This window comes from Chiloscyllium punctatum, unplaced genomic scaffold (assembly GCF_047496795.1).
Source record: "Chiloscyllium punctatum isolate Juve2018m unplaced genomic scaffold, sChiPun1.3 scaffold_145, whole genome shotgun sequence".
In the NCBI taxonomy this organism is placed as follows: domain Eukaryota; kingdom Metazoa; phylum Chordata; class Chondrichthyes; order Orectolobiformes; family Hemiscylliidae; genus Chiloscyllium; species Chiloscyllium punctatum.
The window spans coordinates 536,747-550,105 of NW_027309879.1; the positions used below are offsets into that span (position 1 = coordinate 536,747).

Consider the following 13,359-nt stretch of genomic DNA (forward strand, 5'->3'; position numbering starts at 1 on the left):
TAGCCCTACACTCGGATTAAAAATACCACAATTTCTACTGGGACAACACATCTATCCTGGGACAGGTTAATCAAAGACACGCCTAAGAATTCCTAGAGGCCTGGCACTCCAACCACAACGCCATAAACAAACACATAGATCTAGATGCCATCTATCAACCCCTCAGAAAACGAACAGGAAATGACATCACCACAAACCCCAGGAACCCCATCGAGGAGAAAGATATAAAGAGAAAGCAGGAGACAACAGATTCTCTTCACTTCGAGGGCGCCACTGATGATGATGTTACCTAGCCAAGTAATGAAACGTCTGGATATGAAATCTACAGCTGAGCAAGCAAACCTACACCCTACATTTTAAATTATTTTTCACGTTTATGTTGCATGAATCTGCGGTTATTGATCCACAGTTTAGTTTCACTCCCAAAAGGTAACATGCTGATTTCTCCAGTCGTTCATAGTTCAATGTGATGCATCCAGTGTGTGCATAACGAGAGGGAGCTTGCTTCCCACATCGTGTGTTTATCTGTGCCTTATGTCCAGCGTTCATCAATGGCGAGAGCAAGGGGCGAGGGCGAGACCAATGTGTAAGTCTTTCCGTGCCCATGCACGGCACCAACATTGGCAATTCTCCACTGTGCATTTACAGCCAGTTCTCAGTGCCCCTACACACACGCCCTGCCCCTTTGAAGTATCGCCATCATTTTGTGCTGTCTCGCTGTGCTCCTCTCACCAGGATGAATTACTTCTACTCAAACTCCGTCAGATTTCATCTGACAAAACATTCTTTAAGAATTCCTTTGCATAAACATGCACTTCGCAGCTCTCGGTATTTGATTTTCCTGGATGTCTTTCATACGAAAAAACGTTCACAGCAACTTGATTTGCAAAAGGAAACCGCGCTCCCTTTCATGATCCCAATGCAACCTACATTTCAATACAGTTTGGTCAACAGGCTCAAACCGTTCTTGGAAATTTTGTAATAGCGGAAATGGATGTAAACTGATTCTTAGCGTTCCAGTTTCAATACGACAGCTGTGATCATCTGAAAACAGCACCACGAAAATGCCATTGACGACAGCTTCGAGAGTGGGATTCGAACCCACGCGTGCAGAGCACAACGGATTAGCAGTCCATCGCCTTAACCTCTCAGCCACCTCGTCACAGGCCCTGGGGCAGCTATGACCTCATGAATAATTGAATTGTGTAAATTATGCAGAGCAGCAGGTATTTCTCCCTGGTGTTGGTAAAATGATAAATAACATTATACGGTTCCAAGACTATGGTCTGACCGCTGGGTTGTGGGGCAAGACCCCAGACAGCAGGAGGTGTTCTTTCAATAAAGAGTTGAATAGAGCTCTTAAGGATAGTGGAATCAAGGGTTATCGGGATAAGGCAGGAACAGGATACAGATTGAGGATGTTCAGGCCATGATCATAATGAATGGTGTTGCTGGCTCGAAGGGCAGAATGGCCTACTCCTGAACGAGCTGTATATTGTCTATTAAATTGCCTGTGAGGAATTGTTTTCCAGACTGGAGGAGAGTGCATAGTGCTCAATGTCATTATTCGGAACACCTAACTTCCGCTCAGATATTTTTGACACGCACTTGTGTACAGAACAGACAATTTCAAAATCCAAAATAAGGCTAAACTGACAATTGAAGGCAACAATGCAAAAACCTTGATCTGTATCATTTTCCTGGGCCGTGCGACACCAAGTCACTGTATGATCACAGCAACACAGTGAGCAAGTGTCAGAAGGAAAATGAGGGCAGTGTCAAAGCGCATACTGGGAGCAACAGGTGACAGACGGGGATGTGCATATCCCACAACTGGAACACTTCCCAAACAGTGGACTGCGGTGGAAGGATTCAGAGGGAGTTTACACTATGAAATTCGATGCCAGAGACACAATGGAGATCTGTCATTGAGTCTGTTCATGATGAAGTTTTTAAGATTTCGACAGATGCCAAACAAAATAAAAAGCTCATGGGTTAGTGAAGGCAAAAGATGACATTGTACATATCATCAATCTACCCATCTTTACAATGAGGACCTCACCACTTTCCTCACGCGGGGACAGAATCACTGGTGAAGATGATCATATTATCCCCGTTTACTAGCCATGGAATCAGAGAAACTCGGTTTCCCAAATGTTAAGGTAAAACCAGGAATGTGGAGGTAAGCATTAATGTGTTGCTCCTGTGCTGAAGGTGACCAGTGCACGGTATCTCTGTTTCAGTTTAGTGGGGTGTGCTGTGCCGAAGTTTGAAGTTTGAGTCTCACATGGAGCAGCTTCAATTTGTCGTCGTGTTGCGGGATACGGACAGAAGGTGATATTGAGCAAAGCCAAGTTGATGGGAAAATACCCGTGTTTGTGGATAGAGAAACAACCTTTTCCGGATAATGACTCCTTGATCTACAAACATACTGCAAGTATCTAAAACGTGAAGAGACATATCTGGAGAGAGAGAGGCTAAGGTGATTGTTTTAGCAGGTGGATAACGTTTCCCATGAGCACTGCTTTAAATTCCGGGAAAATTGATGTTGAACTGGTTTCATGTTTCACAGTTTGTTACAAACTCACAAAGGTTGTTGCAATAATCATAAAAAAAGAAATCACATAGGACCGTTTGAATATTGTATTGAATTGAATTTTGGTCTGAGCATATTTTATCTTCAATGGCGTGCTGCAGAGCAGTACAGGGGGTTAACAATACAAAAGGACAGAGTCTTCTTGGTGGATTTCTTGGGTGGAGTTAAGAATGTACGAAATATACATAACATCATGTGAATGTGGTCAAATCTCTAAAGTGGGTGTTGCCTCTCCAAATGATGATTCAATTCCTGCTCATTAGGATATAATTTCTGTCTGCAGTTATTTTAGGACATCAGCTCCATTTACAGAGTTTCACCTTGAATAATACGGAACAGCTTACCAATCCATGAACTTGTTATACTCAGTCTTATTCAGTTGTACATGTTCATGAAATATCTTTGTGTCTGAAGTCAACAAATTCGAAATTGTTACGCAACTATACTGACTTTCACTCAATGGTAAATTCTCTCCTTGTACGTTTGTTCGTGTATCTTTTAAAACACTCTGAAATCAGCTTCTACGTTTTATTTCTGTAAAGTCGTTCACGATTTAAATAACTGTATTGAGTGGAAGAAACTCTCATCCAAACTTTTCTTAGTCATTCACTATTGGTTTTGAAGCTCTAACGAAAGTTATTGATTCACTCAAAAGAGGGACTTTCCCCGATTTACTCATTCAAACCTCGCGTTACGTGAAAATCTCATTTGTATCCATTAAACTTGCGTGTTTGTGCATCCAGCATTTCCAAATCTCGTGAATAAACTACTTCATTCTTTCTATCATCCCTTTTGTATCCTTTCTGATATTTTTATGTCTCAGTAAACAACGTCACTTGGCTTTCTAATATCTTGCTATCCAGGAAACAGCATCTGTGCCCTTTCTAACTTCTTTACATGTTTTTGGTGGAGAATGAGGACAAGGATTACACACAATGTTCCCACTGAGTGTGACAAAAAGATTTTACAGTTACACGATGAACTAATTGCTTTTTAAATATGACGCCTCGATTTATAAACTCCAATAAGGTAAATTACTATCTATCCAGTTCATGAACATCGTCTCCATGGAGACGAAAAGTTTCTATCACTTCCTTTATTCTTCCACGGAATGCCTGAAAGGTTTGAAAGGCCAACATCTCCAAATCCCCGTGTCCCGAGTCAGTCCCATCTATTTCTAAAGGCGACTGAAGTTCAAATACTTCATAGTGTGTCTCCAGTCATTCCAGTGCAGACTGGTTCTGGACAGTAAATGACATCACCAAAGGTCACTGTGGATCTGAAATCAACAGTTTTCACATAGTAATGGTCGTAGCTATTGTGTGTCGTATGTCCGTGTTCTTGTTCAATTTGTTCACCATTTCATGGGTCCCTGTATTGAATTCTACTGAATAATTAATTTGTGAATGGAGACATTACCTTCACCACTCATTCGAAACTCCATGGAACATTGAAAGATTTAACCCATACGCTTCCAGAGGACAGTCCTGCCATTACTGGGATGAATCAGTCAACATTCCCCACGTATCCTCGAAGGCAAGGATTTCCTTTCCCATTTTAGGAGATCATAACAGCACTGAATCCCATGTGTGCGTTCATGAAAACCAAAACAGTTGCAGCAAGACTTTAAAACTAAGATTTTGCTATCTGCTTGCATTGGTTGCCCCAAACATTACATTCCATATTATGGTATGTTTCTGGATGAAAGCACTTTCTGAATCTTGAGCAATTATATTTCAGTTTTGTCAAAAAACTATCATTCGCTGTTCTCCCTTTCCCTTTCAGTTTCCCGTTTTATATCCCGTGTTTTATCGGTTTATCTAAAGTTTTCAATAATTTCAATCAATCTCCCTCCTGATTGCCAATCCGAGAGAATGCCACAATTTTGTCAATTTATATGCAGTGCAGCTGTAGGGCGCGGTGACCAAGTGGAAAGGCATTGGTCACGTGAACCAAATAAAAGTAGCCGGCTGGTGGAATCTGGCCGTTCCATCACAGTCATATTTAAAACATCGAACGTAATCTTTAGCCAAATCATATTTGCAGAAAATAAGAAAACAAAAATGAAAAAATTGCTGATGTTGAAAATCAAACAAAAACAGATGTTGCTGGAATATTTCAGGACGTCTGACAGCATCTGTGGAGAGACAGACCCAATGGATGTGAAACGTTAACTGTGATTCATCTGCACAGATGCTGCCAGCATACCTGTGATTTTACAGCAATTTCTGTTTTTGTTTCAGATTGGCAGATTTTGTCGCAATCCATGAGAACAGTGCTCATTAGTATCAAACAGACAGCGTGGACCTGGGAGTGTGAAATGAGACAGTAATAATGAATGAGTGGAGAATATTGTACTGGAAAAGCACAGCAGGTCAGGCAACATCCGAGGAGCAGAAGAATGGATGATTTAGGCATAAGCCATTCATCAGGAATTAGGCTTGTGAGTCGGGCAGAGGAACAAAGCTGAAGCCAGGTGCCAACTCGCAGGCACCTCCTCCTACTGAACCCGATCACAACCTCTCCTCCCCTCAACAAACCATCATCTCGCAGACCATTCACAATCTCATCACCTCTGGGCATCTCCCATCCACAAACTTCAACCTCATTGTCTGTGAACTGCGCACTCCCCAATTCTACCTCGTTGCTAAGATTGACAAACCTGACTGCCCCAGTCGACCTATTGTCTCATCCTGAGCCTCTCCCATGCGAATCATTTACTCCTACGTTGACACAATCCTCTTTCCCCATTTCAGGAAATGCCCACTTACATTCGTGACACCCCAATGGATTTCACCTCCTCCAAGAATTTCGTTTCCCTGGCCCTCAATGCGTCATCTTCACCATGGACATGCAGTCCCTGTACAAATCCATCTGCCATGACAGAAGTCTGCAAGCCTTCCATTTCTTAATCTCACAGCATCCCAACCATTACCTTTCCACTGACATCCTCATCCACCTAGCTGAACTGGTCCTCACAATCAACAACTTCTCTTTCCAATTCTCCCACTTCTTCCATCGAAACTGGTAGCCACGGACACCCGCATAGGACCTAGCTATGCCTGTCTGTTTGTCAGATACGCGGAACTGTCCATCTTTCGCAGTTACACAGGCACCATTCTCCATCTGTACCTCCTCTACATTGATGAATGTTTGGTGCCACTTGGTGCTCCAACGAGCAGGTTGAATTGCTAACCAACTTTACCAACACCTTCCACTCCGACCTCAAATTTATCCGGATCAGCTTGGCAAATTCCCTCCACTTCCTGGACCTCTCCATCACCGACTCAGGCGACTGACTAATTACAGACATATACTACAAGCCCACCGACTCCCACATGTATCTAGACTACATCTCCTCCAACCCTATCTCGTGTAAGAACGCCATTCTTTATTCCCAATTCCTCCACCTCCAGCACATCTCTTCCCAGAATGACCAATTACACCTCAGAAAGAGCCAGTTGGTCTCCTTCTTCCACGATCACAAATTGCCTTCCCACGTGGTTGACAGCACACTCAAGTTCATCACCTCTATTTCACACACCACCACCCTTGAAGCCACCCCTCTCGACGCAACAAGGACAGAACCACCTGGTGCTCACTTTACACCCCATCAAACTCCGCATAAACGCATCATATTCTGTCGCTGATGCCACCTCCAAACAGACACCACCAACAGAGATATGTTTCGCGACCCAGCCCTTCCAACATTCCGTAAAGACCATTCCCTCAATGACCCCCTCTTCAGGTCCACACATCCCCCCACCAGCCCACAACCCTCTCCTGGCAAATTTCACTGCCACCAAAGGAAGGGTGAAACTAGCACCCACATCACTCCCCTCACCTCAGCCAAGGCCCGAATGGATCATTCCACATCCATTAGAAATTCACCTGTACAGCTACCAATGTCATCTACTGAATCCGTTGCGCCCAGTGTGGTCTCCTCTACATCAGGGAGACAGAAAAACTTGCAGATCATTTCAGAGAACATCTCTGGGACACCCGCACCGACCAACTTCACCGTCCCGTGGCTGAACACTTCAACTCCCCCTCCTACCCCATCAAAGACATACAGGTCCTGGATGTCCTCCACTGCCAACCGTTACCACACACCGCCTGTAGGAGGAACACTACACATTCCGCCTTGGGACTCTAACACCACACGGGATAAATGTGAATTTGAACAGTTACTTCATTTCCCCTCCCAAAAGCACAAGCCTTCAACTCGGCACTGCCCTCTCAACCCATTCCAACACTGCCATTTCTAATCTATTATCTTCTCCCTCCTATTCATCCATCTATTGCTTACCAGCAATTTCCCCTTAACCCCACACCACTTCCATTTATTTCTCAGTCCCGACTCACAAGCCTTATTCCTGCTGAAGGGCTTAAGCCTGAAACCTGAAATCTCCTGCTGCTCGGATGTTACCTGATCTGCTGTGCTTTTCCAACATCACACTACCAACTCTGATCTCCAGCATCTGCTGCCCTAACTTTATCCTTGGAATTATCAATGACCGGAGAGTGCAGATATCCCTCGATTGCAGTGATCACAGTGTGACTGAGTTTTCCATTTATTTTGGGTGAGGGCAGGCTGCATCTGAGACGAGCGATTAACATCTAAACAACGGGACTGGTATCAGATAGCGAAGTTAGGGTGGGCTGAAGTGAAGTGGAAAATTCTGTCAGAAGATGGGTCAGTACAACTGCATCACATCACCCAGACTGGAAAAGACATGCAGAAGGAGAAAATCAACTTCAGTATAAGCACAATGACAGGTAAAGTGGAAAGGAGACAATACAACACACTTCGGTGCAGTGGAATTATTTATGTGAAAGGATTCGATATATAAGCTACACCTTTACATATGGACTGCCATCACATTGGAAAAAGGAATTCCCTGCAGTTTCACGGCGACATTTGCCTGTTGACATCACAATGCTGAGAGACACTGACATAGTTTCTTCTGTAGCAGCGTGGCCGAGTAAAAGCATGATCGTCCCATCAACCAGAATTCAATACTTCAAAGCTCTCCTCTGCACTGTACAACTTATTTGCTGCTCCTGTAGTCAGATCTCAATCGCTTCACTGTGTATCTTATTCTGCTTCCTGCTTCATGGAAACACTTGAAACGTGAATAAATCTACTTTCCACTTTCACTAATCTTTTGCAACTTCCGAGTTGGCACAGGTACGAGTGACCGATTGGCCTTCTCGAGCGCTCTCACTCTGGTATGATCTGAATGATAAAGTACACTGTGTCTAATCTGCAGAATGTCCCCACGCGGGATGGTGCTGTTTATCCCATCCCCGGGGACTGAGCTGTCTCTATTGGCAGAGTCTTCAGCCATTTCCCTTCACTTGGAGACATTAGGACGGGATGTAAATGCGGATATGCTCTGAAGCTTCCTCTCACGGGCACAGCCAGGTGCAAGAGTGCCGCTGGAACTTAGCAACTTTGATTGCGAACTTCCTCCAAATATCATTTATTTGAGAGAGAGAGAAAGCGGCTGAGCTGGTGGGAAAGAGAGAAACGGGCTGTGAACTCTCTTCCCTCAGTAAAATTCAAATAAGTGCATTTTTGTGCTGCCCATTTGATGTTCAGAATCAATCTTCGCAGAACATTCCAGCAGAAAGGCTTTTGTTTCAGAGGCGTCGGTTTCTTTGCTGCAATCGGGCATCAGTTAACATCTGAGTCCCAACTGTCCCAGATGAAGTGACTCCGAATGAAACCCTCACTCACTGAGAACCATCTCCACAGCCAGGAGCTGCGGGGCTGCAGGCAGTCCAAAGAGGAAGGGAGGATTATTTCTCCCTCAGCCTCTCTGTCACAGCGACAGGGAGAGGGACGGCAGAGACGTGTGACATCATTCACGTGCCGACAGAAGCCGTTCAGCCCATCGAGTCCACGGTAAATCTCTATCGCTTTCTTCTCTCTGAGGTTATTCATCATCAGTGCTGCTTGTTCTAATAATAGGAAACTGTATCTGTGTCGAAATGCTGTCTCCAACATACTGAACCACATGTCATTCACGGCTGTTCATTTCACCGGAGGACCCTGCTGTGTGACACAGCCTGGGGAATAACTGCAAGGCGTCATGTGCATGGTACATGCTACAACTGACTTTTCTCATCTTCGCCAGTGTATTCCCAACTCAGGCAAATGACTTTGCGAATCAGGTCATAACAGACCGACAGAGAACAGCAAAAAAAATCTTCCATACCTTCAAACGTGGGTTTCCTCAAATGTATAAATGTGGCAGGTGCATCTATTTCAGATACCATTGAGTGTACTGACGCAGAAGGCACATCAATATGCAATGTGAAGAACGGAGCACTGTTATAGTGAAACTCTTGCAGTTGCAGTGCATACACTGAGAGCTGGAATTGTCATCGAGCAGAGGATGCTTTTCATTCATTCATTTCTGGATTATGCGCTCACCACGATCCCTCTGGGCCGATCTGTTATCGCTGACCACAGCAGTTTCACGCAGTCTTCAGGTTTTTGGAGCATGTACCTTCGAGGATGACGACAAAAGATCTTCACTGTTATTGTGTGATACACTGTGGCACAGATGTGTCCCAGCTGTGTCAATATAACCACTCTGTAACTTCCCCAATTCTGCTGTTTTAATTACAAATGCAATCAGAATCACAAAATGTGTCACACTGCAGACTGATGCCATGCAGCCCACCTTCGCTCTGCTAGCTCCACGCAACGAGGAAATGACTGTGTTTTGATTGATTGATTGTCACATGTACCTAAGTACAGTGGAAAGCGTTGTTTGCGATTGGTAAAGGCGGATCATATTAATCAAGGACATGCAGATCACTGCGTGAGGAAAGCAAAATTTGACCAGACTTAGGAATTCAGGTTACTCCGTATCGGACGTGCGCTCAGCAAAATCCACATTGGCAAGATCAGCATTCTTTCAAGTTAGACAATCCATTTCTCATAGCAGCAATGGCCGAGAAGAAGCAGTTCTTGAACTTGCTTGTGTACGTTTTCAAGCTTTGGAATCTTTATCTGAAACCGATCTCATCGAAATCATATCTTCACAGTCAAAAATGGAGTAGTGTGCAAAATTGCAAGGCTCATCCGCAATGTGAACCCGAGAGCTCTCGCACGTATGTCACCTGTCTGAGGCAATATCACACCCGAGATAAACGATCCAGAACGGCACCAGACATGGTAACCAGAAATCAGGTGAGTTTGTTGGTTAACTAAGGCTATTTCTGCTGTTTCAGAGTGAAAGAAGCACAGAGTTTTAATAACAGCTCCTTTCCATTCTGACTCGCTTCTCCCAGGAGGCTGTGCTAACTGCTTTCCCGGAACAGGGCGGTCTTCATTGAGAACTGGACTAACTCATTTTCCATTGTCACGCAGTGTTGGTGGACAGCAGCTTGAACGTGGTCTTCAGCTCCCTATCAAACAAGAGTTTGTGGAGCGGGGTAAGCATCTGGCGGAAGTGGGAAGTATGGGAATTCTGGAAAGGTGTAGAAAAGGGAGATCGTGCATGCACATGAAATCATCTTTAGGGAACCATTGTCCAAATAATGCCACCTGAGAGAGCTAGAAAATGTAGAACTGCGAGGAAAGAGTGAACCTCTCCCCATTATTCGGGAACAGTGTCTGTGCTTCTCGAAGTCACAGGGAGGCTTCTGCTGTCTGAATCAGCATGGGATGTTACTGCAGCGAGTCCCATCGCTCACGCAGCTGCTGTGTATACATTTTTCCACGTTGCCTCCAGTTCACATCAAAGATTACACAGCTCACATCATCCTAGAGTGACAGGGAATAGAAGGAAGCGATTCAGACCATCATCTTAACACAACCTGGGGATAAATTGGATGTGGGAGAGCAGACAGTCTCGACTTGTTCCAGCATTTACAATCTTGGTCCGTTTGGCAACAAAAGCAGGAAGCAGGAACTGTTTATCTTGCTTCTTAAAACAGGTGATTAAATTTTGAAGAGCATAGATATTTCTCCCTGGTGTTCATGAAATGATCAAGAGCAGAATACGGTTCCCTGAGTATGGTCTGACTTCTGGGTTATGGGCCCAGGGCACTCCCACTGTGATATTCTGTTCACAAGAGCTGACCACATGGAAAGAAATGACACAGTGACAAGATCGATTGAATCGGATTCTGTGAAAAAACAGAAGCCGATGGAATGAAAAGCGCCTGAGAGCGAGAATAAAACATTATATGTGAGGAAGTTGTTTTCCAGATTCGAGGAGAGGGCACAGTGCTGTTTCCAGGGGTCAATATCTGGATAAGTCGACTGAATCAGCATCGACTGTTATTGTACTGGATCTTTTGTACAATGTTGCAAAATTCGGGCCTTTTGTATCGAGGAGACAACTTCTAAATCCTCAATGATGCAAAACACACATATTAGGTGAACAACAAAGCAACTGCAGAAACTCGTGTTACGTCATGGGGTAAACGCCCCGGCTCAAACTTTGCTCAAATTCGCTCTCTGTCAAATTCCTGAGCAAGAGATTCGAACAGTGAATGGTCTATGTTAATAAACACTGCTCAAATCTCACAACTTCAGTATTTAATACGCCCCTACATGTATGTCTGACAACAGTAATTGCTCCCTCACTGTCTTACTTCAGCACACGTAGAGAAAAAATACACATGAGAACAACAGTCACATATGTGATGGGGATTTGACCCGATGCACACCTCTTCCCGCCCTACCTCTTGCATTTCACCTCTTCCCACCCTACCTCTTGCAAAAATGCCATCCCGTATTCCCAATTCCTCCGCCTCCGGGGGACCAGTTCCGCCACAAAATACACTAGAAGGCCTCCTTCTTTAGAGAACGCAATTTCCCTTCCCACGTGGTAAAAGATGCCCTCCAAAGCATCTCGTCTACATCCCGCACCTCCGCCATCAGACTCCACCCCTCCAACCGTAACAAGGACAGAACGCCCCTGGTGCTCACCTTCCACCCTACAAACCTTCGCATAAACCAAATCATCCACTGTCATTTCTGCCACCTGCAAACAGACCCCACCACCAGGGATATATTTCCCTCCCCACCCCTTTCCGCCTTCCGCAAAGACCGTTCCCTCCGTGACTACCTGGTCAGGTCCACGCCCCCCTACAGCCCACCCTCCAATCCTGACACTTTCCCTGCCACCGCAGGAACTGGAAAACCTGTGCCCACACCTCCTCCCTCACCTCTCTCCAAGGCCCTAAAGGAGCCTTCCACATCCATTAAAGTTTTACTTGCACATTCACTAATATCATTTATTATATCCGTTGCTCCTGATGCGGTCTCCTCTACATTGGGGAGACTGGGCGCCTCCGAGCAGAGCGCTTTAAGGAACATCTCCGGGACACCCGCACCAATCAACCACACTGCCCTGTGGCCCAACATTTCAACTCCCCCTCCCAGCCTGCCGAGTACATGGAGGTCCTGGGTCTCCTTCACCGCCGCTCCCTCATCACCAGACGCCTGGAGGAAGAACGCCTCATCTTCCGCCTCGAAGCACTTCAACCCCAGGGCATCAATGTGGACTTCAACAGTTTCCTCATTTCCCCAACCCCCACCTCACCCTAGTTCTAAACTTCCAGCTCAGCACTGTCCGCATGACTTGTCCGGAATTGTCCTACCTGCCTAGCGCCTTTTCCACCTATCCACTCCACCCTCTCCTCCCTGACCTTTCACTTTAATCCCCTCCCCCAATCATGCATTGTACTCCATGCAACTTTCTCCCCACCCCCACCCTCCTCTAGTGTATCTCTCCACACTTCAGGCTCACAGCGTTAATTGCTGATGAAGGGATTCTTCCTGAAACCTCGATTTCGAAGCTACTCGGATGCTGCCTGAACTGCTGTGCTCTTCCAGCACCACTAATCCAGAATCTGGTTTCCCGCATCTGCAGTCATTGTTTTTACCGCCTTGCAGTTATTCCCCACGCTGTGTCGCACAGCAGGGTCCTCCGGTGAAATGAACAGCCGTGAATGACATGTAGTTCAGTCTGTTGGAGACAGCATTTCGAGATAGATACAGTTCCCTATTATTAGAACAAGCATGATGAATAATCTCAGAGAGAAGCAAATGACAGAGATTTACCGTGGACTCGATGGGCTGAACGGCTTCTGTCGGCACGTGAATGACGTCACACGTCTCTGCCGTCCCTCTCCCTGTCGCTGTGACAGAGGCGTTGAGGGAGAAATAATGGCTCTTTTTAATCCTCCCTTCCGCTTTGGACTTTCTGAAGCCTCGCAGCTCCTGGCTGTGGGGATGGTCCTCAGTGAGTGAGGGTTTCATTCGGAGTCGCTTCATCAGGGACAGTTGGGACTCAGATGTTAACTGATGCCCGATTGCAGCAAAGAAACTGACGCCTCTGAAACAAAAGCCTTTCTGCTGGATTGTTCTGCGAAGATTGATTCTGAACATCAAATGGGCAACACAAAAATGCACTTATTTGAATTTTACTGAGGGAAGAGAGTCCACAGCCCATTTCTCTCAATCCCACCAGCTCAGCACCTTTCTCTCTCTCTCAAATAAATGATTTTTGGAGGAAGTTCGCAATCAATGTCGCTAAGTTCCAGCGGCGCTCTTGCACCTGGCTGTGCCCGTGAGAGGAAGCTTCAGAGCATATCCGCACTTACATCCCGTCATAATGCCTGCAAGTGGAGGGAAATGGCTGAATACTCTCCAATAGAGACAGCTCAGTCCCCGAGGATGGGATAAACAGCACCGTCCCAGTGGGAACATTCTGCAGATCAGACACAGTCCA

At 45.5% G+C, this 13,359-nt stretch overlaps 1 non-coding gene across 1 annotated transcript; it reads right to left on the minus strand.

The window, feature by feature from the left end:
* Positions 1–1,078: 1,078 nt before the first annotated feature.
* Positions 1,079–1,162, minus strand: trnas-gcu (transfer RNA serine (anticodon GCU)). Its single transcript has one exon. It is a non-coding gene; the product is annotated as a tRNA-Ser (tRNA).
* Between the last annotated feature and the right edge of the window lie 12,197 nt (positions 1,163–13,359).